The sequence below is a fragment of the Zalophus californianus genome, chromosome 10, assembly GCF_009762305.2.
Source record: "Zalophus californianus isolate mZalCal1 chromosome 10, mZalCal1.pri.v2, whole genome shotgun sequence".
Taxonomy (NCBI): domain Eukaryota; kingdom Metazoa; phylum Chordata; class Mammalia; order Carnivora; family Otariidae; genus Zalophus; species Zalophus californianus.
Window position 1 is genome coordinate 45,105,693 of NC_045604.1, and position 26,167 is coordinate 45,131,859.

Consider the following 26,167-nt stretch of genomic DNA (forward strand, 5'->3'; position numbering starts at 1 on the left):
TCCTGTGGTCTGCCACCTCCACTTAGCGCCATGTATGCATCTATTAAACACATGCGTGCACAGTAGTTCAGAAATCCACAAACACCATTTTCCCTCGGAAGTAAATAAAATACATCAGTTTGGGTTATTTTGATAGTTCTTATCTATCCCTTACCTGCTTACCTTTGAAGCATAATGGCTTCTTGTTTTTTTGTTTTGTTTTGTTTTTTGTTTGTTTGTTTTTTTAGGTCAGTAAGGAGGGATGGGGGCATTTAAGGAAATGTACCAGGTCTCTAGCAAATCATCTGTGGCTGTTGGGATGCCATATGAGCATTAGGTTTGATCTGAGTGTTTATCTTTTTTATCAGGTATAAAGAAGTCTAAAATAAACAGTTACATATCTTCACTGCACTGACAGCCATGGTACAGTCATGAGGAAGTCATGGTGAAGAAGACCCGGAGTCTGGTTTTTGCATCGCATGGGCATACGGATTCCAACGTAGATGTGCTTATGGGTGTCAGATAGAGAAGGGAGCCATGACCTTCCACTCTTAGGGGTTAGAAGACAATCAGGTGATCTCTGAGGAGTCTGGAGTTCTCATTTTCCCTTTTTACTAACCTGGCTCTAACCTTGTTACCTGAGATGATCAACACAAGAAAGAGTAGTAGTTGGAGAATTAATAACTCAGTGATAATTATACTGAGATTGGGCAGATAAGGATGAGAAAAGTGTCCTAAATAGAAATTGTAGACAACCCTGTCGGGACCTCTCTCACTCTTGAGACCTTTTTCTGTATCTTCACTTGATAAACCTCTATCGCTTTAGTCACAAACAAATAAATAAATAAATAAACAGATAGATAGATAGAAATTGTAGCAATTCAGTATTTCCTTGCCAAGTAGGTAGATGACTCAGTGCACTCGGTAATACATTAAAATTGTTCTATCAAAACTGGAAAGGGTGTGTTAATATCGTAACATCGCAGTGGGCAATGGTTTATTTTTGTTGGTGGTAGTATATTTGCAAGTCAAACATAAAACCTGAACTGAAACATTACTTTTCATTGAATGAACAGAGGAGGTGAGTAAATTTATTTTGCTGCAGCAGCCCTGGGTATGGAGGGTTTGTGCTTGTTAGCAAACCCTGCCTCCAAAGAGACTTACTTCTATGTCTCAACAGTGGGACCCATTCTATCAGGGAGAAAACACTGCTCTACTGGATTTTTTTATTGCCTTGATTTTTTTTTTTTTAATTCATCATTAGTATTTTGACTCCCAGATCAACAAAGGGTTATTTGGGTCATTTGCTAGGGCCTGGAGCTTTGCTAAATTGAGCTATAAGTCAAAATGTTTATAATCAAGGAGGAATTTTTATCTGTGTTAGGTATTTGTAAGGAATAAAGAATCTCTGGTAAGCACTTAGAGATAGGAATAGTCACTGAGCCGCTAAACAGATAGAATGTGAAGGCATATCCCCCCTGCAGGCTTTCCCATCCTTTGGGGATAGTCTGACCTTTGAAAAAGCTGTTGTAAGCCTGGTCAGGTTTCACCACCTTTTCTCCAGCATCCCAATCTGATGAAGCCTCATGCATAACAAAAATGGCAAATTAGGGTCCTTTTATTTAGTTCTGACAAAGCTCTATCAGAAAATTTGAGAACAGAGTCTATGCCTTCATCACACAGCTATTCTCACAGTGACCTAATGGGTTTGGATATCAGCATCCTTTCTGTACTAGACTACCAAGAGTTATTTCAGCTGAGAAAATGAAATGTGGAGAGCCTCCAACATTTCTGTCTTCTATTCAGCACTTTGGGGTTTTTTTTTTGTTTGTTTTTGTTTTTTGTTTGTTTGTTTGTTTTTCATTCTTACTTGATGTTCAAAGAAAGGTTTCTTCGGCATGTTTTGTAGTGTAGGGATGATCTCCAGCCAGCAGTTGCTAACCTCTTGGCTTGTAGTTTCTATTCTGTCCAGGTGAGCTTCAATGGAGCGCCAGAAATCTGCTCTGCTTGTGTTTGTCAGTGAGTAGGCTCTTGTGTTGGAATTGATTCTGATCTTCAGCCTTTGTAGAAGGAAAGCACCTCACACTATTGGGGAGGAAATAAATGAAATGAGGTAGTAATGGAATGCAGGTGGGGTGTGGGATGTGGGTTTTAGATGGTGAATGGGAGGTTGGCAGGTGGGGTGTCACATAATCCCTTCCCAGGTGTCCTGCAGGAATACAGGGCTTCCTAATGGATCTTGGCAAATTAAAACAAAAAGAATAAGAAGAAAGTGATCTTTACCAAAGTAACATAACTCTCTTGGTCATGAATTAATAGTTCTTTACAGACCACCAATTAATAAGTCCTTGTGGCATGAGGTCTTTGGTCCACACGGCCTGCCCTTTCTTTATAGCTCACTGTCTACCAAGCACATTGCCTGGTTCATGGCAGGCCTCCACAAATCATACAGAATTGAATTAAATGTTATGGTGACTCCAGGGGCTCTGGGCATTCATTGTTTCATTTCCCTTCTCTGTGGGTTGCTGAGTAATATCTTACTGTTCTAAGCTATAGTCTCAGTTGGCTTTGCTCTTATTTATGTCCTTTCTCAAGTAGCACTGCAGAGTAGCTACCACGGAAAAGAATCAAAACATTTATATAAATTTGTGTAATGTCAGGGAAAGACATATAGCAGAATAGGGATAAAGTATGAAAAACTGGTGAACTTATGAGTGGTAAAAGTGATAGACTATGGAGAAGAAAGGGTAAGGACAGCAGGGAATTTATTTTTCCATTATAATAGAAATGAGTCTGTTCTCTAATTTTAAAATAATATCTAATAAATATGCAGCAAGATTCTTCCTTTTAAAGGATTTATTGTGGGGCGCCTGGGTGGCTCAGGTTAAGCATCTGCCTTTGGCTCAGGCCATGATCCTGGGGTCCTGGGATTGAGCGCTGTGTTGGGCTCCCTGTTCAGCTGGGAGTCTGCTTCTCCCTCTGCCCCTTCTGCAGCTCATGCTCTCGATCTCTCTCTCTCAAGTACATAAAAGCTTAAAAAAAAAAAAATAAAGGATTTATTGTTCTGGCAAGCAAAAGCAAAGAAAAAGAACAACAGATAAAAGATCTGTGATTAGTTTGCTAATCTAGGAAATATGGCTCTGAAAGCAGTGTCCTCATAATTATACCTGTGTCTGGATAGGTAAAGATGTTTCAAGAAGTCAGAATTTGTCTTGGGAGGAAGAGTTATGCTGAGACCAAAGATTTTTTTTAGGTGTATATGTTGGATTTCATACTCTAATCATAATTTTTGAACATGTTGAATGATTTTGATCAAATATGTTAACAGCACAAGAAATAGCTTAGATTCAGCCTTTGGTTTGGTAGGCAGTGTTGAAACAGTAATGAAAGCCAGTTCATTTCCAGTGTATTTCTGTATATTGAAATGAAATACAACAAATTTTAGGTGGATGAAGGTGGCTAATGGTATATGACAGTATTGAGCAAGAACTTGTGATCAGGGGCGCCTGGGTGGCTCAGTTGGTTAAGCGACTGCCTTCGGCTCAGGTCATGATCCTGGAATCCTGGGATCGAGTCCCGCATCGGGCTCCCTGCTCAGCAGGGAGTGTGCTTCTCCCTCTGATCCTCCCCCTTCTCATGCTCTCTCTCTCTATCTCATTCTCTCAAATAAATAAAATCTTTAAAAAAAAAAAGAACTTGTGATCAGTTTTCAGATTTTCTTCTAATATATATATATACTGTGGATTAATTTTATGTGATGTAATAAAAGTTAATTTGCCAAAATATATTTTTTCCCCTAAATCTCTGTATCAATTAGAGTTGTTTCTCTCAGGCAATTCTAAAATCTTATAGAGATAATATTAATGAAATATTTCTAATTTAGAGAAAATGCCCTATTGATTCTCTGTATTTTATTGCCAGTGTTTTTTTGTTTTGTTTTGTTTTGTTTTTGCTTTTTAGAGAGGGGTGGGGAGAGGGAGCAGAGGGAGAGGGAAAGAGAAAATCCCTAGCAGGCTCCACACCCAGCTCAGGGCTGGATCTCACGGCCCTGAGATCATGACCTGAGCCAAAATCAAGAGTCAGATGCCTAACTGACTGAGCCACCCCGGCATTCTGCCAATGATTTTTGGTTTCAGTAAACATGGAGACTTAAACATGAATGCATGTGGCTTACAGGAAAGTTTATGATCAAATGCAAGAATCAGTGAGGTCCTATCTAGTTTTTTGGTTTTGGCATTAAGCAGGCTTGGAAAACCTGCTGGCTTTTCTAGGCTCTAAAAGGGCTTTTCTGCAGATGGACTAGGGAATATTACCCCCTTATTCATGATTGCAAAATAAGAATATTTATCTATATTTTGCAGTAAAGTGTGGCCGCTGGGCACCTTTCTGTGCTACTTCCAAATTAGGGTGTTGTTAAGTTCACTGCTCTCTTCTTAAAACCAACGTAGCTGAAAGCTCTTGGTTATATGAATTTCTTTTTAAATGCCCCATCCTGAGTTGATTATGAGAGATTACCAGGTTCTGTATGTTATTTCTGTCACAAGCTAAAATTTGTCCTCAGTCCACTAAACTCACCTCACTGTTGCAGACCTGGATGCGAGATTCAAAACTTACGTGATGCTTTCCTGGCGCTAATCACGTACCTGACATTAGGCAGAGATGAGTGAACATGTAGAAACTATTTGATGTGGCGGTTTATGATCGAATAAAATTTCAGAGAGAACTGTGATGTAGAGGCATAATTTACCATCTACTTTGTCTTCCTTTATTGTAGAATACAGATGGCTTTTTAATGGGATGGACTGTGTGACAACGATGACATCATTGGGTGCTTTTTACATTTCTGTGTTTTTAGTTGAGTTATTTTACTTCCCGAATCCTCATTTTTCAATAATCCTGCCAGGAAGGATTTTCTTAGTTAACAATGAAGCCAGGTTTAAATACCACTCCAAAGAAGACAGCACTACCATCCACTATTAAGTGGAGAGGATGAACCCCTCAGGATTGTCAGCAAGGCAGCAGTGGGTTTTCTCATGTAAGGAATGTGTGCTTGAAAATAGAAATTATGGACTTGGGGTAATGTGAACATGTCAGCATGCTTGGGAACATCCTGACAGGTGGTGAATGCTTAGGGGAAGCCTCATACAGGATAAACAATGCTTAGGTACTTACTTGTCTGTTTCTTAACAAAACACGTTAATAAAGACGAAGAAAGCAGAACAAAAGTGGCATACGGATCACACAGATGAAACCAGAAGAGTGTTAAAATCTAGAAAGGCATTCAGTAAGGCTCTGCCTAATTATGTTAAAGGTAGTCTGCAAATCTGGCCCTGAGTTTCCCTGCAGCCATATGAGAGGAAGAAACATTATCAATGACAAAATTCAGTTATAGGATAAAAATATATCTTTGCTTCTCCTCACATGGAGAGAAATTCATATGGAGAGAAAGGGACACGGAGTGAGGACGGTTCAGCTTTGCTTGGGAAAATCCAGTTATCTTCCTGAGCCTTTCTAGAGATATTTCTTTGATTACTGCAGGTGGGGAGCAATGTCAGACGTTACGTTTATACATCTGGAGGGATTAACTCTCGAGATACAGTCATCCCAAAACCCTGAGAGCAAGCAAAAGAAATCTAATCTCTCCTGTTTTTTCTGTTATCTCTTTGGACGATTTGTGTTACTGGGGTGATCCTGCAGGGTCCTCCACGAGTAGTTTCTTGAATTCTTCAAGCAAAGGAGTGATTGGGGCTTCACGCCTGTATTGATGTGTATGTATGGCATGTGTGATGAAACGTACACGGCACAATTTCTTAAAACACTGGTATTTGTCATCAGACTCCAGAGGTGAAGCCCATCCTCGAATCCTGATAAAAATTATGAAGTGTATTTGCAGTCAGTTGTTAGATTTATCTGAACTAAATCTCACAGAATTAATGATGATTAAAGTATGGGAGTAACTGCTATGGATCAAGATAGAACTCCTGTATTAACATTTTAATGATGCCAGAGTTGATTTTTTTCTCTTTAGGTTCATAAAAGTGTTTGAAATCTGTAGAATATTTCTTTCTTATTTTGATCAGCTGCTGAACTTGGCAATAAATCTCTGAAGTAGCTACGGTCAGACCTGAGTTACCAGGGAAGTATGTTTCTGAAAAATGCTCAATAACCCAAGGCATTGAGTTTGTAGACATGGTTGACTATCTCATCAACCCCTTGTTTACAGAGAACGCTGTGGGAATCTTAGTGAGTGATGTAGGGAATGAAGTGAGAGAGATGTGTCAGCTTTGCCTTTACTCCCACTGCCTTCTCTGCCCTGAAAAAATATGGCCCATGTGTGCAAGTATGTGTGGCGGGGCACCTTCAAGTCTCTTTTTCTACCTGGACTTTGCCAGAGAAGTCGAAAGGAAAGTGAAGGATAGAGGAGTTTCAAAGTCAGGGGGGAGGTGCCCCGGGGAGACCCCTCTACCTCACACTTGCATATTTCCCTGAAAAAAAGAAGTCCTTTTGTGTATACATTATAATTACTTGCTCCTTCCTTCCAGGTAAAGAAGTTGGTCATTATGTACCTGCTTGTGTGGTTATTGATAATAACCTAGTACTTATGTACGCACTGAGAGGTTTTTGTAATCAGTTACGCGACTTGAGAACTGAAGACTCTACTTATATCTCTTCCTACTCCTACAGCGTCACACTGGACCCAGAAGTTAATGTTGTTCAATAGATGCATATTGAATTAATTTGATTTTAGACCCTAGAAAACCATCCTTGGGCTGCTTCTGGAAGAGAGGGCCAACATTACTCAGTGGAATCCTCATAGATCACTGGTCATAACTGTGGACCCTAACGCCTGACCCATGGGAACTTGAACTGGAGGAGGCCTTCAAATGGAAAAATTGATATTAGAAAGGTAAACTCAGCCTAACCAAACCACGAATTTGACAGTAAACATTCCGATTCCATGGTCTGTTTTTATTCTATTACATATAGTTAGCTTTATTTAGTATCCTTGATCGACTTGCTTTTTGTTGATATTATTCCTTTGTTAGAATCTGAGAAAACCATTTGTCAGTTTTATGATTTAGGAACTAAAACTGACACTTTTTATTGCTAGTTTATTGACCCTTTTGGCCTCTGTTTTCTTCTTACCTGTATAAAGGGAAAGCAAAGCACCTTTGTCTCCATTATTTCATTTTTCATTCTTGCAAATCATTTGTTTTGTTAGGTCAGAGGTACATTTGATGAAGACCAATGCTTATTAAACAGTGCGCTGGTTGTTGGATTGGCCATATGTATGATTTTATACTCCTGTCTTCTTGGAATATTAATTTTGGAAATGATAAGACATACATTTCTGTGGTTCCTCCTAACCCCCCCAACCCAGACATAGCACTGTTCTAGGCATTGGAGATACAGCAGTGGGTGTGACCATTGAGTAAATTTGGGGGATATGGATCAGAGGTGGGCATGAATGGTGTTCTTTATGTATTTAAAGAACACTCCCCAGGAATACAGGAGGCACAAGCCCTGCTGTTGGATTTGCTACTAATTAGCAGTATGATCTTGAAAAACCATGTAGCCTCTTTGGACCTATTTTCCTTATGATTTATGGCTGGGTAATGGTCAAGACAAGTTTTCAAACTTCAGTGCACATCAGAATGACCTCAGAAGCTCATTGAAATGACAGTTCATGGACTCTACCAAAAGATCATCTGTTGTGGAAGGTCAGGGATGGAGCCCAGGAATTTGCTTTTTTTTTTTTTTTCCTTTGCATGTTCTGTTCTGGTGGATGTGGACTGTGGGCCATACTGTCAAAAACATCTGGTGTAGGTCATTGTTTTCCAAACTGTGGGAGGTGACCCATTAATGAGTCATGAAATCAATTTAGTAGACTTTGAAAAGCCTTGTGAAAATGAAATAGAAAAGAAGATATCAGAGGCATCTTGGGGGTGAATAAAATGAGAAACCCACCATCTAAATTTTTAAGGGTTTGCTAGAACAACACTCCACTTCCAGGCATCTAGAAGACTGTTATGCCTACTGTCTGCTAATTGACCTGAATGTGCAAATAGGAGCTGTGGAGTTCATCTTTTTCCTGGAGCATTGATTATTTCAAGAAGATGAATTGACTTGAGATGGAAGTTTTAATGCTGATAGCCACTGCCACAGCCCCAGGATAGAAATGGTTATTCCACTGTGGCTAGGGAAGCTTGTTCTCGGTATCATAACATAGACGAAGAAGATCCTCTCTAAGTCTTCTCCCCAGGAATAGAATAGGAAGCCCTGCTCCCTTCCACTTACTGAAAACTGAAAATAACAGTCCCAGGCCTAAAAGATTGCTAAGGATAAGTTCCATCTTCACAGCCACAAAACCATCCTCCTAAATAGATGACTTATTCAAGGAGATCTAGATGGTTAATCTTGACAAACTGAACATCTCTCTCTCTTCGCTAGTATTTGCTCAATAAATATCTATTGGAGGGATGCTCTCGAAAGCCACTTTAATTCTAAGATGCTAAAGAAGACTTTGCTTTCATGCATTTGATCATTTGCTCCTTGAGGGAATCATATATTTTAATATTTTTTGCTATCACAGTGAATGATTTAAATTAATGAGAATGATGGTGGAAAAAGGATAAGATTTTGTGAAAATTAATCAAAATGTTAAATTAAGAGGCAGCTGGCAGAATTTATTAATATAATTTATTGCATATACGCATATGTGTGGCCAAGTGGGAAAAACTGTCTTCGGAGTAGCTTTGGTTCATTTTGTACTAATTTTAAAGATCTTGCCATTGCTTAAAAACAACCAAAAACCAAGACTATCCATCACCAAACACTTTTTGAACTTTTTTTTGCATTTGCCTTCAGAGTCTGGTTACGATCTTCATAAGAAAACCGGTTTTATTACTTTAATGGTTACACCTCATTTTTATGAAAAACAATATTACTCAACATGATTACCTACATTATTTGGCAAGCCTGGGCTCTGAAGGCCTTTTGGGTACTTCCCAGAATCAAATATATCTTCAGAGAATGAAAACTTACTGTCTCTGAGCTATTGAAATGGAAGCAGCTCAGAAAGATGAGTCGCAAACATATTGGAGCAGCCTTCTTCATGCTACTGGAAGACGTGCTGGTTTCCAAAGGTGACCACTCCAAAAGCCTGTACTCTTAAAATTTATGAAACATATGTGTTTATTTATTTATTTATTTTGCAATTTATTATTATTTTTTAAAGATTTTTTTTTTGATAGAGAAGAAAACACAAGCAGGGGGAGGGGGCAGAGAGAGAGGGAGAAGCAGGCTCCCCACTGAACAGGGACCCCAACGTGGGGATCAATCCCAGGACCCTGAGATCATGACCTGAACCAAAGGCAGACGCTTAACCGACGGAGCCACCCTGGTGCTCTGAAACATTTGTTTTTAAATCAAACTTGGTCATACTTACTCAATAGTGAGACTACAGTTGTCAGTAAAGGGTCCAGAAAAGAGAGATCATAATTAGGCCAGTGACAAGAACTTGAATGGGCCTTATCTGTGATTCCTTCAAGGAATGAATGGTTAAATGAATGAAAGTCACCTTTTTTTTTTTTGGTGAAGCTGGTATTCCCATTCCCATATACTCTGCCTCTATGTTTGGGGCTCAGCTGAAAGCATGGTGCTTGACGGCAAGTCAGAAGGATGGTACCTAGGCGAGGCAGGGCATGCTATACCCTAGGTGGATTACTGTCAAAGCCCTTTTCAGTGAAAAGAAAAGCTGCGTATAAAGAACATGGCCTTTGCTAGCATAAGGAAGAACAGTCAAAATTTAGAGCTGCTTCCATAGCGACAATGCTATTTTTCAAGTACAGTTAGAGCCTAGGTACACCCCTCCCCCAAAGGCATCCATGCGTCAAGACAGCTCTCAAAGTGGTTATGGAATACTTGTGAAGGCTTTTAATTAAAAATTTTTTCCCTAGAGACTGCCTGCTTATTTTACATTACTAATAAAGTAAAAGTTTCTACAAATAATAGACCTGAAAAATTAAGACTTTGGATTGCTATCTTGATTAAAACCATTTAAGCAGGGATTTTAAATTTGGGGTTTTAATGATTATCACAAAAGGAATTCTTGGCATTTATGCATAATCTAATTTTAGATATTGAACTCAAAATTTAGAATTATCAAGTAAAAGAAAAACTTCAGTTATCCATGTGATACTTTGAAGTTTCAGATACTTCTTCTGGACGAGGCAACGCCAACATGCGGGACTCTCCTTTTACCTCTGTCGATGGTCACTGAAGGCTCCCACCTCCCACCTCAGGAAGGTGAAAGCAGTGTCTGGTTGAGAAACCCCCAGGAGAATTTGGATAAGAAGATCTGATGGAATCAGATTGTTGGAATAGGCCAGGTCTGACTGGGACATAACGTTGTCGTGCCCTGTGTGTGGGAGTCGGGAGACCCCTCAGTTGGCCTTTCCTCCCAGTGTCTGGGGTTCAGGAGTTGGTTAAGGTGGTGATGGTAGCCTCAGGACGGGCATCCCAGCCTTGTCTAACCACACAGCCTATTCTGAGCCATAGAAGTGGGTGGCTGTTTTGGACCATTTCCCTCTCCGCTGGAAGAGAAGCTAACCCTTCCAGAAACTTTTGCTCATGGGTCGTGTCTCCTTTGTGAGTTGCCGTCAATGAAGACTTTGGTCCACCAGTAAGATGATTCAGAGAAAAGAGCCTCTGATAGAATTATCCTTTTTCTGTCATTCTCTGGGAACTGCTGAACTCAGCTCTCTGAGTTGACTCAGGTTTTGTTCTACTGGGCTTGTGTAATGGCTCTCAAAATATTGCTACCAACCTCAGAAATTGTGATCAGGAGCTGGTTGAATTTACAGCGTGCCTTTCTTTTGTAAATTCATTATTTTTTGCAGATAGATTTTTCTCACTTAGTGAGTCTCAAAATCTGCAGCCTATAGTGCCGAGGCTCAGTGAGGGGGTCAGGGGCTATCCTGGTCACATAAGCGAGTCTTTAGGGAGACCAGTGCTGAGTTTAATCATGCCGTCTCCCTTTCAAGTTCTGTTGTTATTGGTTTGGTTTTAACAGTATCAGAATGATTTTATAAGAATGACCATATGTTTTATTATAAAAGTACAGATTCTTTCACAAAATTTTGTTGCATTTATTACTTTTTTTTTTTTTTAAGCCCAGATTTTCTCTGTATAATTAACTGCACCCTGGAGTCTTTCCATAACACAGCCATGGGGTCTCTGTTGTCTGCGCTACTGAAGAGTGGAACCAGGTTTATGATGGAGGCAGAATGGGGCATCAGATGGCCCTGGATGTTCAGACAGCCCAGCATGGACCCTCATAGGTTACTCTCTTATCCTGTCTGAGCCTACATTTCCTTAGGCTCCTTAATTTTTTTTTTTTTTTTTTAGATTTTATTTATTTGAGAGAGAGAGAGAGACAGAGATAGTGAGAGAGAGAGAGCCCAAGTGGGGAGGAGAGGGAGAAGCAGGCTCCCCACAGAGCAGGGAGCCTGATGTGGGACTCAATCCCAGGACCCTGGGATCATGACCTGAGCCGAAGGCAGACACTTAACCGACTGAGCCACCCAGGCGCCCTCCTTAAAAAATTAGGGAGGAATGTAATGTCTTTCTAACTGGTGCTTGGTGATGATTAAATGAGAAAACACATCTAAGACATGGTACCTGGCGCGTAGTAAATTCTCAATAAATGGTGGCAATTAACTAAATGTTTTTGAACTTGACTACATCAGTTTCTTGTGTTGGTATCTGTGGGGAAATAACCAGTTATCAGTTTGCCAAGTGGGAAGTACTAGATACTTCAGGGAATCATAAGAAGTTAGAGCAATAGAAGACCTTATTTATTCATCCTACAAATATCTGCTGAACACCTGCTACATACCAAATACGTGAGATGCATCAGTTAACAACACAAGCAAATTCCTGCCCTCAAGGAGTGTTCATGCTAGCTGGAAGAAACAAGCCAATAAACAAGAAACACAATAAAGAAATCAATTGTGTCATTTGTTGGAAAGTGGTAAGGACCATGGAGAAAGAAAAATAATGGAGTTTAAAAGACATGTAATTTTAAACAGATCTAATTGGGAGGGAAACGTTTATTCAAATATTTGAAGGTGACAATTAGTTATGCCGATATTTGGGGGAAGAGCATTCCGGGCAGAGGGCAGCCAGAGCAGAGAGGCCAGTGTGTCTGGAGTTGGTGAGCAAAGGGACAATCAGGACGTAAGAACACAGGGGTCAGAATCTATAGTGACCTGGAGGCCATTGTAGGGCTTTGGTTTTTACTCTGACAGGGAAGGTGAAGGGGGAGTTCTGAGCACCAGGATGACAAGATCTGACTTAGTTTTAATAGGATCACTCTGGTGCTGTTCAGAGCACAGTGGCCATGAAGAGCAGAGACCTTGGGGGTCATCTTTAACTCCTTCATGTTAGAATAGAACTTGAAATTCGGGTTCAGATCCTGTGTCTGCTGCTGTGCCACTGTGGGCATCACAGTATCCCACTACCTCTGAGAGCCAAGATTTAGGCTTTGAAAGAAGGAAAAAGGCTGATTCCATTTATTTTACTAACGTATCTGGGGGGATGAAAGCTGACGTCTTTTTTTGTACCCTAAAATTACTTGTGGAGTGTTTGTCCGTATAGCTTTGGGTTTATAGACTGGGTACTTCAAAGAAGAGTTGAGATTTCACCAGGTTGGCTGTGACATTTTATTAGACTTAAAATCTCTAGGTCTGGTTAGCTTTGTAGTTAGCTGTCAAGTACTTATGGAACCAAAGTACCTCAGTGGTGTTTAAAAGGGAGGTTTGTGATATTATATCATTTTTACTTAAAGAAAGTAAGCATTGCTAAGGGATCTAATTTTAGACTATTATGAGGAAAAAATGACTTAGTCTGATAGGTTTGCCTCCCCATTAGTCCTTCTTTATTTTTAACCTTGGCCAATACTTGATCCCTGTCTTTTTGTTTTTGGAGAAACCCCCTAAATGTACTATTTGGCATAAAAACAATCTTAAATTGCTAGAAATAAGTTAATCCCTTAACCCTCAAAGCCAAAAAATAATAATAAATTTTCTTTCAATTCTAATTTTCTAGGTTTTTTTTTTTTTTAAGATTTTATTCATTTGAGAGAGAGGGCGCACAGGTGCGGGGGGTGCAGCAGAGGGAGAGGGAGAAGCAGGCTCCCCACTGAGCAGGGAGCCCAATGCAGGGCTCGATCCCAGGACCCTGGGATCATGACCTGAGCCAAAGGCAGTCGCTTAACCGACTGAGGCACCCAGGCACCCTTAATTTTCTAGGTATTTTTAAGCCAATTATTATTTTTTTTAAGATGTTATTTGTAAGTAATCTCTATACCCAACATGGGGCTTGAACCTACAACCCTGAGATCCAGTCACATGCTCTACTGACTGAGCCAGTGACACACCTCCCATGATTTTTTTTTTTTTTAAATAAAGAGACCTGTAATAAAGATTAAATCAGTGCTCAGAGGCCAAGGTAATCCTTTGGAGGAGAGACAATTATTTAATGTTTGGATCTTCTTGATCTTTTGCTTCTTTTTTTTCTGTTAACTTTGCCTGCATTATAGCCTCATATCTGTCTACCCCTTCTATAATTGGGCTGAAGGAAAGAAAAGAGATAGAGTTCATATTTGCCTCTTTCATTTATTAACTTCACAGTTTCATCATTTTTTGGTGCATTTTCCCCCAGATCTGCTATCACACTGGATTGATTGCATTCTTGATCAAAAGTTGGCCATGAAAAAAATAAAATTCCTTTAGTTTTTAAAATAAAACAATATTTGACATAGACTGATGTTAGGAAATTTTTATTATGCTTCTGATAATTTTTATTTTATTTTTAATGTTTTAAAAGATTTATTTATTTATTTTAGAGAGGAGGAGAGTGTGGGGGGGAGGGGCGGGGGGAGAGAGAAAATCTCCAGCAGACTCCCTGCTGAGCAGGAGGCTAACTGCGGGGCGGGAGGTGGTGGTGGCGGGTGGTGGGATCCTCAGTCTCACAACCCTGAGATCGTAACCTGAGCTGAAATCAAGAGTCTGTTGCTTAACCTACTGAGCCACCCAGGTGCCCCTATGCTTCTGATAATTTTTAATGTAAAAATGCTTCCCACTTTCTTCCACTCCAACTTACAAGGATGCCAAGAATACAGATGTGACAGTTTCAGATAAATATGTATTAGGGAGGGTAGAGGTTTCTTTTGTCTCACATTCTCCTGTCTGTTTTTAAGCTCCTTAGATGGAGTTGCAGTTTTAAATAATAAATCATAGTTTACTTCCCCCATTAGTGAGAAACTCAAGACGATGAGTTAGGATGAGTAGGAAATATTGTTTACAGTAGAGCTGTCTGCAGTTCGGGGTTGGTTTCTAATTTTAGCTTTGGAATGGTAATTAGTATAGCAAATATCTCTGAACTTGAGCTGATGATCACTGTCTTGTGGTGCTTTGTAAAGTACCTGCCCTGTGAAAGTGAGGCATTCTAGAAGCCCCATGGATTTCTGCTCATATGCACGTATGTGTGTGCATAGTTGTATGGGTGAGAGTGTGTAAATACCAACTGTAGACACAAGACTGACCCTGACCCAAGAGGCGTCAGCTAAGTGTCTGGGAGGGAGATTAGGGGCACATTCGTGGAAGCGGTCTAATAGGATGGCTTTGTTGGCTGATGGATAGGATTTCATTGGGTCAAGACTCTGGGAGAAGGAATAGGGCAGTGTGGAATGTTGGCTGTTTCCGTAGCTAGTCATACCCTCCCTGCTCTTATACCTACATTTGCCTTCAAAGCTCAGCCCTACATCACCTGGGTATAGGTGCATTCCTGAGGAAGGCTTTGTACGTATGGATACTGGAATTGGATACTTGGTATGCTCTGGGTCAAGTTCCTTAATATGCTTTATGCAGTATCAGGGAACATTTTCAGTGCCTGGCATAGGCTTCATCCTTGTAACATCCCTGTGACTCGGAACTGTTCCCATTTTAGAGATGGAGGACCTAAGGTACGGGTGGCACACACGAGCACACAGCTAGAAACCAGCAGTACCGAGACTAGGACAATGGCACTTTGCCTCCAGAAACTATTGTCTCAACCACTTAACCACACTATGATCTTGCTCGGCTGCAGTTTGTTTATTTGTAAAGCCCTGTGATAGGATTTTTAAAACATTGTTCAGCACACAGTAGGTGCTCAATAGTTAGAAGTCATTGCTATAATTAGTATTTCCCATCTCCCCAGTTTGGTTGAAATGTTTTTCTTCCTATCTCTCTCTCTCTGGTAGCATTATTGCACTGTGCCATAATTGTTGGTTTGTCTCTTTCACATGGTAAATTGTAAACTTCTTGAGGCCAGGAACTCTACCTCCGGATCCTGTCCCCTAATGGCTCAGTCAGTGCTTTGTTGAATGAGTGAATGAATGACGTGTTTTAGCTGTCATAGATGGCCTTGCTGCAGGAAAGGAGCATAAGGAATGCTTCCTGTCCAGGACTTTGAGGCATGAGGTACCAGGTTTGAATCCAGCCCCGACCACTTACTGGCTTTGTGTCTTGTGCAGATTTATATTCCCTTACCCCCAGTTCCTTATATATTTACTGGGGACAACAGAGTTGTTCTAAAGATCCAAGCAGATATTGCATATCAGGAATTTAACAGAATGCCTGGTTTATGATAAACAATAAGCGATTTCTGTTGTTATAGAATGACTACTGAAAGTCAAGTATTCTCCTCCTTGTTGGAGGTACAGAGATAAAGATTCCTCCCTCATGCAGGGACTTCACAGTCTCATGGATGAGAAGGACAGTCACTGAATGCATTATAATTGTGTGCAATAATATACAACAATAGACACAGTTCAGAGAATTTGTAGGGGAGAAGGTGAAGAGTGGTCATTTTCTTGATGGGGAATAGAGCCAAGTTGGGATTTGAAAAATGAATAAAAGTCCTTAAGGTAGAGCTGGAATAAACCCTCAAATAAATATCAGGATTGTGGACTTAACTGAAGAGGCAATGGGGAGCCATTGAATTTTTCTGAGTAGGAGGGTGTCATCAACAGAACTGTCCTTTAGGGAAATTAATCTGATAAAAATATACATACATAAAATATGTATGAGTTAGTGGGAGAGAAATGAGGAAATAAATATCACACTGACCTGTAGTGGAACCTTCTACATGGGATAGAAGTCCGTTCTGCAGTGCCCCTTACAGAAGATCATCCAGCTGATGCCTGAACACAGCTGGCATGGGGAAGTTTACTGCCTCCTGAGCCAGCTCTCTCTTCCCTTCATTCCTTCCCACCCACCCACCCACCCATCTGCCCATCCACCTATCCATCATTTCTTGAGTTTATTATGTGCCACTTTGGGCAAAGTGCTGGGAGTGTCCATTAGCAAATAATTTTTATTGTTGGAAAGTTCTTTTTTCCTTAGCCTGAGTCAAAAGCCGCTTCCCTTTTGAGCTTCTTTCCTATTGGTCCTACTTTTATAATTATTTCTTGTAAAACATACTAAGTGTACTCTTCTTTTATGTGACTGCTTCTAATCATTTTTAAAACTAGAGCATGGAGCTTTTTAATCATTTCTTCTTTTGGAAAATCACTTTCCCTTTTAAAAGGTCCTCATAAGGCAGGATTCATAAAACTGAAGGAGTTTTAGAGCTGAATGGGACTTTAGGAGTCATTTGGAATTCATATCTCAACCGTCATCACTTTACAGGTAGGATCTGAGTCACAAATAAGTTGTGACATGCCTAAGATCACAGAGCTAGTTAGTGACAAAACTAGGGCAAGAACTCAAGCTTTTAGGTGTCTGTACTTGCAAGACTAGTGCTTTCTTGAACCTTCTGTCACGATCCCCCTTCCCAAACAGTCTGCGAATTTTCACTCTCCGATAAAACGTGGAACCTGCAGTTGAGCATGGTGTCTCTTGTGCTCTGACCTTGGCAGAGAGCTGTAATGAGAGTTAATAAAGGCCAACATTAACAGAATGTGCCAGGTTTGTGCCAGCCTGGTTCCCTGCACTTTCCATCTGGTCTTTGAGCAGTCTCAGAGGGGTGGGTTTAAGACTCCCAACTTCCAGATGTGGGGAAATTTCACTTGGGAATGAAATAATTCCCAGTCCACAGCCATACAGCTAGTAAGTGGACGTGCTGGCAATCAGACTGAGCGCTCTCTTTGATATCAGGGTCACAGAAGGGCCGTTCTTTACCATAATCTCTAATTGTATCTTCATGAAGCTGATATTAGCTGCAGCAGCGGATTTGTCAGCGTGTGTTACATTTACGGTCATTGTGAGCTTATGGAAAACTTTTAAAAACCTAACTAGTGGCCTTTATTTTTCTTTCTGTGAAATGGCACACTGTTAGCGTTGTTTGGTTTCACTGGTGACAGGTGGAACAACGCTCAGGAATGGGGCCGATCACTTGGGTGTGGTTGGGTGAGGGGAGCATCCGTGCACCTTGTTGTCAAACAAGATCAGTCTTACTGACCTCGATATGAATGTGAGATGAAATGAGACGGTGTTTGTGGATGGCTATTGTCAATGGGCAAGTCATTGCTAATCCTGATGTTTTACCATATAGATCGAGGCCTGCCTTGCCCCTGGGCTCCAGCGGACTCACTCCTCTTTGTTCTTATTTTACTCAGACTCTTCCTGCTCCCAGGTATGCCCCCTCCCACCCCTCCTCTACCCCTCAAAGTGTTACTCAGCCTGAAAGGCCAAGGTCAGAGGCCAGTTTTGAAAGAAACTTGCCCTACTTCCCTGCCAGGATCAATTTCTCTTGTTAGTGCGCGTCCATACAACTTTGTTTATAGTGCTGTTAACAGCTCTTATCTAAGTCGGCCCCGTATTAAAGTGTGTTGGGCCCAAACTCACCCATTCCCCACCGGGGCCTCTGGGAGTCCCGTGAGAACAAGACTGTTCAGTTTTCATCTTTATCAACCTTTTCTTTCCCGAGCCTACAAGAGAGTCCAGTAGTGGTTCAGTGAACTTTCTGATAGCGGCCATCCCTCCCAGGTTTTTATGTACTAGCGGTTTGGCTGGTTTCCCTCCTGGCCTCACCCCCATCAAGATAACGTGTTGGAAAGGACAGAGACCCAGGGTGGAGCCAGCGAGAAATGGTGGCCCCGCGTGATGAAGATCTTCCTGAAATTGTCACCCAAGCATAAATGTCCTCTGGGGTGATTGTTACATAAAGGGTGACTCCTCCAAACAGTGCTCTTACCCACTTGTCTGTCCATTCAAAACTTGCCAGGATGACTGCAGGAACCGCCTAATTGGTGGTCTTTTACTTTCCCCTCTCATTTATGCTGCACCCACAGCCAGAGTGGTCTTTTAGAGAGCCTGTCTGATCATGTTTCTCAGCCGTCAGCCCTTTGGCAGCGTGTCCATGGGCTCGCTGGGCAGGAGTCTTCAGAGACCTGTGCACCTCTCATGCTTGGCCCCTCACCTTACTGGGGCTCACTCTGCTCCGCCATGTTCCGGCCCCACAGGGCTGCTTTCTGTTCTCTCGGTACGTCCTGCATCTTCCTGCCTCGGGGATTTCGCTCAGGCTCTCCTTCTAGAAGGTGTTCTTCTCCCTAGCTTTTATTTCATTAACTCTAATCTTGGTTCTTGGCTTACATGTCATTTCTTCATAACTGTTTTCCCTAAATGCCCCCTTTGGTAGCATCGGGTACTTTCCCTCTGTAACTGTTATAATTGTTTGTATGCTTATTTGCTTTATCCTTGTCCCTATCAGAAGACTCTTAAGTTCCCCGAGGGCAGGGATCGCGTCTGTCCTGTTAATAAGCCAGGCATACTGGTGCTTGGCACAGTGCCTGGCACATTGTAGGTACTCAGTAGATAATGAACGTATTATAAAGAGAAGTAGGAACTCATTTGGCCAACCCCAACCGAGATCCTCCAACGTGCAGGGGCTACAGATTCATCAGCTTACCACCCCTTAGGGGGGGTCCAGCCAGGTAAATGAGCCACAGGAAGCTGTCACCTTCGTTCGCTCCAACAGAGCGAGTGTGCAGACCTGTGGGACTGGGGTAGGTGGGGTTTCCACGTCTGCAGTGGAGCTGCCAAAGGTGTCCTAAGAAGACAATGTTTGAGCTAAATCCCTTTTATTTTGCCATTTTCATCTCCAGGTATGAGACTACCATATACCCTGCCTAAGTCTTGATACTTTAAGCGGACCAGACTTTTCCTGCTTATCAAAAACTGTAAAAAGCGAAATATAAAGTTAACACAACTTAATATTCCTAGTGAATTCTTGTTAGTACCTAGTGCTCACAAAAATCCATGAGAGCCCCTTTTTAGTTTAGACAGACTCTGTCTACTGGTTTGGTTTCCTGGATCTACCCCATTTATAAAAAACCCAAAAAGCTCTGACCTGTCTCCTTTCCTTTGCAGGGACTTCCCTTAACTCTTTGTGGTTCCCCAAAGATTTCTCAGAGAGGCTTTAAAGATCAGGTTCTCCTTATGTATCCTGGATTGCTTTTTATTTTTATTTTTTTTAAAGGTTCTTTTGTTTTTTCACTTCTCCCTGGCAGGCCCAGGGAGGCAGCTGGAGGGAGAGGAGCCCTGGAATAGAGTCAGGACGCCTTGGAATCCTCTTCAGCCGGGTGATCTTGGACAAGTTATTTAACCTTTCTTGGCTTTTGCTGCCTGTCCGTTAAATGAAGTGGTTGAAATGAATGAATTCAACGTATCCCTCTAGCTCCTGGTATTAGGAACTTCCTAATAGAGTGACCCTCCAGCTCCAAAGTATAGTCTGAGTAGCTCTGCCTTTAGTTTGAGGAGTGTGCATCTTGCCTTTCCATCTTTTCGATCATCCCTGCTTAGAAAACTCTGTTTGGTTGTCTTTTTTCCTCCCTCCCTCCCACACTCTTCCCTGTCTTAGCTCATTTGGGGCATGGGCTTCCTAACATTTTTATAGGTTTGAACCACTCTTGGGCAATGACCCTTTGTCCCTTGGACTCCAGGGCTGCAACAATCAACAGCTTACCTAAAACAGGATCATGTTGTCCAGGTTTAAGTCTTGGCTCTGCTCTGTGACCTCAGGCAAGATACTTAACCTCTCTAGGTCTCCGTTTCCTTGTCTGTAAAAGGAAGATGAGAATAGACCCCACTTCAGTGGATGTTATGAGGTGTTGGTATCTCACTGAGTGAGCACAGTGTCTTAAGGTGAACACTTTTCAAATGCCATTTTTAGTATTTGTGCCTCTTTTCATTCTTCAACCACTGGAACTTTTTCCAGCAGACCTACACTGAATTCTTCAGCTGTTTCATATGGTACGTCACCGTGCGGGAGACTGTGTAAGACTGCATAGGTAAACAGGTTGCTGCATGAAGAAGCCTTTAAAGTCAGAGCATTACAATAATGAACGGCTTTGAGGAGGCAGAAGATAGGAGGGAGGAGAAGGAATTATTCTTTTTCTAAATGTTACGTGAGGTGGTCTACCTGGTAATTTACATTAGAACAGCTTCTGATGGGAGGAGGAAGGAATCTGGTCAAGGCTGGTCATACTTAACCTTGCCTCAGAATTAATAAAATGTACCCATAGTCCCCATTAAATATGACTTCTCTTTAAGAATGTGAGCATTGAGTTGCATTTGACTGTTGACTTAAAGTAAGGTTTTATAGTCATCTAAGCAAACATGTACTAATTTTGTTTTTTTTAAACCTTTTTTTTAAAGATTATTTATTTATTTATTTGAGAGAGAGAATGAGAGATAGAAAGCACGAGAGGGAAGAGGGTCAGAGGGAGAAGCAGACTCCCTTCTGAGCAGGGAGCCCGATGCGGGACTCGATCCCGGGACTCCAGGATCATGACCTGAGCTGAAGGCAGTCGCCCAACCAACTGAGCCACCCAGGCGCCCAAACATGTACTAATTTTGATAGTCTGATTTCTTTTTGTATTCTGGAACTAATTCTTTTTCCCTTGGGTCACAGATGTTAGTGAGAGCCTATGGGCCACTGTCTGTGCCTGTGTCCCTATCGCTGTGGATAAAATGGTCTTGGAGAGGGTAAGCAGCTGGGTCTGAGCTGACCCTGGGCTACGATCAGGTTGCTTTCCTGAGGACCCAAATGTAGGGGATGATGACATCTTTGCATCGTTACTGGGGCTAGGACAAACAAGAGGATCCAGTTAGAAGATGGCCTGAGAGCCGAGGCTGTGGTCGTCCTGCATTCTCCCATTACCCTGTTGTCAGAGTTCCCCTCCTGTTTGCTTTTGCCTGCTTCACTATCTCTCCCAACCAACACATGTGGTCTCAGTGACTCAAGACTACACACACAGTCACCCATTAATTCATCAAATATTCATTGAGTGTCCACCAAGTGCCCAACATTTGGGTTACACAGATGAATTCAATACCCATCCAGTCCTCGGGGAGCGCATAGTCCGTTTCTTCTCTGTTTCTATCACCGCTTGAGGAAAGGGCTCTCGCGTTGCCAGCATTGGAAAAATAAATAAATGCTGGGGCGGGAGAGGCACTGGCATCTTCTTGGCCCTCTTGTGGTTAAATGTGGTGTCCACGTCACTTTCCTTAACTCTCATGTTGGTAACTGGTTGTAGGAAGGTTATTTGCGCTGGGGAATGACATCATTTTTTTCTTTTTTTAAAAAAAGAAATCTATGCAAGTCTTCCCAATTCTAAAATTCTGTGATTGTATGATTCTAAATTAATTTAGGAAAGCAGTCAGACGGGTTTTGAGCGTGTTTCCATGGACACTGTGGATGTTGTCTTGAGGTGTCTGCTTATTCACATTTGGTACCATCTGGCATGAAAGAATTACTGGATTTTGGTCTGAGGGCAACAAAGGTACTTAGAGGGATCTGCTATCCTCATATTCAGCTGAAATGTTCTAGCAGCTTCGCCAGCCGCCAGGTAGCGTTAGGTGTGTGCCAGATAAAAATGTAACATACCAAAAATATGAGCAATTTGTTAGTATATCCCATGTGATATACTTTAGGACATAGTAAAAAATTATCTGTTGTTCATCTGAAATTCAAGTTTAACTGGTGATCTTTCCCCCGCCCCCGAATCAGGCAACGCTAGGCAGCCTCCACCTATAATCTGTGATCTTGGGTACGTATGGTATAGTTAACAAACTCACCAGTCAATCAGCCCTGCCTCTGTTCCCCTGAATGTTCTCCACTCTGGGCCCTTTCTCACATAAGAGGAGTTGCTATTTCAAACATAACACATTTTACTGTTTGTAGGACTTTGATTGACATTTCTCTTTCCCCCACGAAAGATGAAGTGACAAACAGCCGTTCTATTAAGATGCTTAAGATGTCCGTGAATATAATTTATATCTCAATTAGCCATCTGTTAACCTATGTTTTGGTAATCATATTTGATGAAATCTGAATTTACAGTACTTTATGAGTACTTTTTGGCTTTGTTTTTCTTATTTGATAAAATAGCTCTGGAATTTTTATATGAGGTCAGGACCTGTTAGCTCAAGCACACGCCAAGAGCTAACCCCCAAATACCAGATTTTTCTACAGTTCATCTTTGGTTCTCATTAGCATTGGAATATTTATAACTATACCCATTCATCATTCCTTCTTTTGAGGTCTGGTGCCTCTGTGAGGAAGAAGGAAAAATACAGCACCACATCCTTGCAAAATTTATGGGCTTTCAGTGAGTTAAGACATTTGCTGAAGAACTAAATGGAGAACATGAGAGATTTTGCAGAATCCTTAAGATTATTAGGAACTCCTCTGCTTTGTTTTTCCTGTTTTTTTTGCAAAAGAATATGGAATCCCGAATTTGCTATTTTTTATTATTAAGTTTGGGATATCAAAAGACAAGTGTCAGAATCTTTAAAAAAAAAAAAACACCTTATTTCAGTCATGGAATTGAGACACTGAAGTTTGGGATTGGTACATCAGACTGGAGAGGTCCATGCTTCTGTTGTCACAGGCTTGCAGAATGAGGAGCTGTATGTAGCAGCCTTTCCGGGCTGTCCCCAGCCATAGGCGCGTGGTTGTTTTCAGGGCCCTGGATTCCTCCTCACTCTGGGGATTTTTTAGGCAGGTATGTGTTTGCTGCTGCCTGAGACAGCAGTGCATGGCCATCTCTCAGCCTCCAGTGGCATAGCTGATCTGGCAGTTCTTCCTCTGTGGGGATGGGGGATGGGGTGGGGAGCGTGTGCATGGTGGTCGCCCAAGCCCTAGAGTCTTCCTTGCTCTGCTCCTGTACCATAGCCATGGAAAATCTTTTTCCGTCTGCTTAGGCTGCCAAGGGTGGTGCTCAGAGCTCTCTGCTGGGCTGGCAGAGAGAACGCTAGGTATGCAGAAGGCTTTCTTCCCCAGTCTCCTCTTTGCCAGGGACTGAGAAAGGTCTGATTTTTTTTTTAAAGATTTTATTTATTTGTTTGACACACACACACACAGAGAGCACAAGCAGGAGGAGCTAGACAGAGAGGGAGAAGCAGGCTTCCTGCTGAGCAGAGAGCCCGACGTGCAGCTCTATCCCAGGACCCTCGGATCATGACCCAAGCCGAAGGCAGACGCTTAACGACTGAGCCACCCAGCCGCCCCGAGAAAGGTCTAAAATACACAGTGCATGCGTGGTATCACTTCTATGCCGACCTTTGTAAAGTGCAGCTTTGAACATACTACTTGCCTGCATACATGCTTCCAATGGCTCCAGTTATCCACAGGAAGAATCGTAAAAATCTAAGGATGGCAGCATGGTGGGGACCAAAGCCCAAGAGGGCTAGGAAGAGGAGAAAATAGAATGTAAAGAGGAGAACAACACAGTGGAAAGGGAGGTGCTGGTGATGTGGGCAAAAGGGGATGATCGCAGGAGAGAAGTCCCTGGGAGGCAGGAAGGGGTTGGGAACGTGGCCTTAGCAGAAGGAACATTTCTTGTATCGTAACCCCTTGGAAAGTAGAGGACGTGGAATAGATGCAGCTAAGTTGGGGGTATTGTTGCTGGGAAGACAGGGTTGTTCTGTTCTGTTTTCTTTATGATGCATGTAACAATGCGGCCGAAAGTATGGCTGAGAGTTTGGGGTGAAGTCCAACACTTAAGGACCTGGGAGTGGTCGGCCTGGAGAGTTCGAGGAAAGTGTGTACATGGGCGGGGCGGAGAAGGAGTGTGTGCAAAGTTGAGCGCCCAAAAGAAATGTCCGGAGACGTCATCACTTGTGTGGGTCTGAGGCAGAGAGGCCTTGGAGCGCAGCTCTACCCAACCCCCAGGAGCCGGGGACTTAGCAACACACTTCCCCGAAGGTCAAAACCTCAATCTGGTCTTTGCCGTACTGCTTCTTTCCCCTCTGAGTCCACAAGGTGTTAGAACACTTCTGCTTCTGCCTCCTCTTTGCCCTTCCTGGGACCTCTGGACTCACCCCCGCCTGGCTCACCCTTATTCGAGCATGGAACACCTCGCAGTGACAGGCGCTGGTCGGTGTGCTGGGAATGCAGCTGGGAACAAGGCAGGAGAGGTCCCAAGTCTCACAGGACACTTGTTCTCGGGGCAGCAGCCATAACCCCGTGGAGACAGTTGTCCCCAGTGATCAGATCCTGGTGAGTGCTGTCAGCTCAGGAACCAGGCGGTGAGATTGAGTGGCCGGGTCGTGGCAGGGGGGCTGCTTGAGAAGGTCCTTCTGGGGACTTGACCTTTGATTGAGACCTGAAGGGTAAGAAGAAGCCAGCCGTAGAGAATCTTTAACAGCTGGAGGCCTTTTCTGTCCCTGGTGGAGAAGAGGAGCCCCGATGAAAGGGGAAACCCTCTTGGAATTTGTGTTCAGAAGATTAAAATGCTAAAATGTTTCCATCTCATTGTGGAAGGAATCTTTTTACCTCCCTCCTTCCCTCCTTCCCTCCATTTCAACAACTGTTCATTTCGGGAAAGGAAATCATCCTGGAAGGACAGAAAGGGGTTTGATCTCGGGATCAGGCCCACTCCAAAATGAACTCGGAAAATTGACCTGAGACCCAGAATCAAGGGTCTTGGGTCAGGAACCACAAGCAAAGAGTGAGTAAGGAAATCTTTCTCTAGTAAGAAGTCCCACCCAGGCCTACCCTTGCTCCTTTTCCTCCTACTTTCACTGTACGTCTGGTTCCTATCTTAGCTGAGAGCCTTCTTTCTTTCTCCCTGGGGGTCACATCCTGGGTGGAAAGGTAGCCGCTGTGGGGGGAAGCTGGGCTGGATGGCGGGAGGTGTCAGGTTGTTTGTGTGCTTGTTGGGCGGAGCACGGAGGAACTTAACGTTTAATATGCAGCCATAACCCCACTTTATCGACTTTTCCAGTGGGGAGAAAAAAAGCCAAAGAGGTCACATTCACAGGGCTCTCAAAAATCAACTTCCCTCCTCATTCCTGAGGAATGTAGGATAGAACTTAGCTCAGTTCCAAACTCTATGTTGCCCTGGGAGCCCTGAGCAGGTGTCATTCTGAGAAGAAAATTTCACTTGCCAATTGTATTTCCCTCTGAGGAATCTGAGAGCCGGAAGGGGTCTTGGAACTTGTCTGGGTCCCCCCAGAGAGGTCCCTCGGTTCTCCTTCCGTGTCAACTTGGATGACTTGGTGCCAGCAGAGCGGAGTGTCCCCTCCCGTGGTGCTGCCCCTCTAGTGCCATAGTGTGGTGCTCCCCGATGTGTTTCCCCTTCACCGTGCACATAGAAAATGATCAGCGTGGCAGGGCACATTGGGGTTAATAGACAAGGTTGCTCAAGGCCAGAGGTGACTGGCAGGGGGGCCTGGGTTGGGAGGAAGCACAGAACAGAGGAGATGCTGTCTTGGTACACATCGAATCCATTGGTGGCCCCCTAGTTAGGAAGCACGGCTGAGAGGCTGGACTCCTTTAGTAGATCATGTGCCGCTTGAAAGGAGGGGCTGTTTGGTCATTCTTGAATAGTTCTTCAAAAGTTCTTTACAACTGGTAGAGAGTCCATGAATATGGTTGCCTTAAAAGCAACAAGGATTATCTTCCCTGGGAGATCACTACAGAGAATTCTTTCTAAGCTTCTGGAAAATTAAAGATAGACACATCATTGGGCTGCCTGGAATCACACCACTCAGGTTTGAGTTCCAGTTGAACCACTTGTTGGCTGGTTATCTCTTGAGGCTATGGTTTTCTCATCTGTACAGTGAGGATGGTAATATTATCTAGTATGGGACAGAGTCCAGACCTTACCCCAGAGCTATCTGACTCCAAAGCC

General features: G+C 42.6%; 1 protein-coding gene across 2 annotated transcripts in view; it reads left to right on the forward strand.

Annotated features, from left to right (window-relative positions):
• The window catches only part of C10H1orf21 (chromosome 10 C1orf21 homolog), a 230,139-nt gene that overhangs the window by 16,855 nt on the left and 187,117 nt on the right, over positions 1-26,167 (forward strand). Inside the window, exon 1 of one of the 2 annotated variants that reach the window (XM_035722349.1) lies at positions 6,739-6,886. The exons of the other annotated variant lie outside the window; for it this stretch is intronic. The gene's annotated coding sequence lies outside the window, so the exon portion shown is untranslated. Of the gene's footprint in view, positions 1-6,738; positions 6,887-26,167 lie in introns of those variants that run through there. 2 annotated transcript variants of the gene reach the window in all.